Genomic DNA, 1035 nt, shown 5'->3' on the forward strand with positions numbered 1-1035 from the left:
ATTTATTTTAATGTTTCATATTACAAGTGTTTGGAAGTTTGGTGATGTTTTTGCAACCAGAAATATGCTGTAAGAACTTAACTCTTATTTATATCAATTAGCCTATGACAAAACTTGTTTTGTTATATGTCATTTTGCTTAAAGTTGCAGTTTCTAGGAGCCTATGGATGACATTAAGTGAGGACTTACTGTATTTGAATAGTGAATTTTTTGCCTCTGGCTAATGAGGAAGCTCTGGCCTCCTTCATTCTTTCATTTCCTTCCTTAAACACTCCTTGAGTTCCTACTATGTGCCTGGCAGCAAAGTGGATAAGAAGGGCATACGCACAGTCATCCCTCAAACTAATTAGAGAAGGCCTACCTTTCCTAGATCTGCCTTTTAAAGGGACATAAACAACACTGCCCAAAGCTTCCAAAGGCCATTAAGGCCAAAAATACATAAAATCCCAAAACACATAGAATCCTCATATTTTATAAATAAATGCCGAGAAAAACATGATAAGCCCTAGAACTTTCAGCAAGAAATTCTGCTTCAACCTGATGCTAAGATGCCTTTCTAAGAGTTTCTGGACTCCAGCCTCTCCAGTGGAAATACTTGTGAAGTCTGTGCATTTTTCTGCAGTACATTTAGAGTTCCATACTGCTTGAAAGTATGCTTGAGCTTAATTGCCCTAATTATGCCTAGGGGGCACCAGGCAAGAGAGGTAAATAGCGCTTTAAAAAAAAAAATAATGTTTCTCTACTTTCCAGTCACAAAGAGCATTTTTGCAATTAAACTGCACCACAGAGAAGTAACTACCACTCATAGTGCTGAATCTGTGGGCATTTGTTTTTCTTCCTGCCCAAGACTTATTCATAGTTTAGGGATTTTCTAGGTCTCTTGCTATGTGGGATTTAAGGTTAATAAACCTTCTCGATTAGGTTGGAAGTGGCCCAAGGCATTTCAGGGAGGCAGATATAGTAGATAGTGGTGATGATGGAGGATCTGAGAGGATGGGAACCTGCCCTTTCCTGAAAGATTTCTCCCAGGCCTGG

Source organism: Carlito syrichta, unplaced genomic scaffold, assembly GCF_000164805.1.
Source record: "Carlito syrichta isolate Samal-C Ts95f unplaced genomic scaffold, Tarsius_syrichta-2.0.1 Scaffold289206, whole genome shotgun sequence".
Taxonomy (NCBI): domain Eukaryota; kingdom Metazoa; phylum Chordata; class Mammalia; order Primates; family Tarsiidae; genus Carlito; species Carlito syrichta.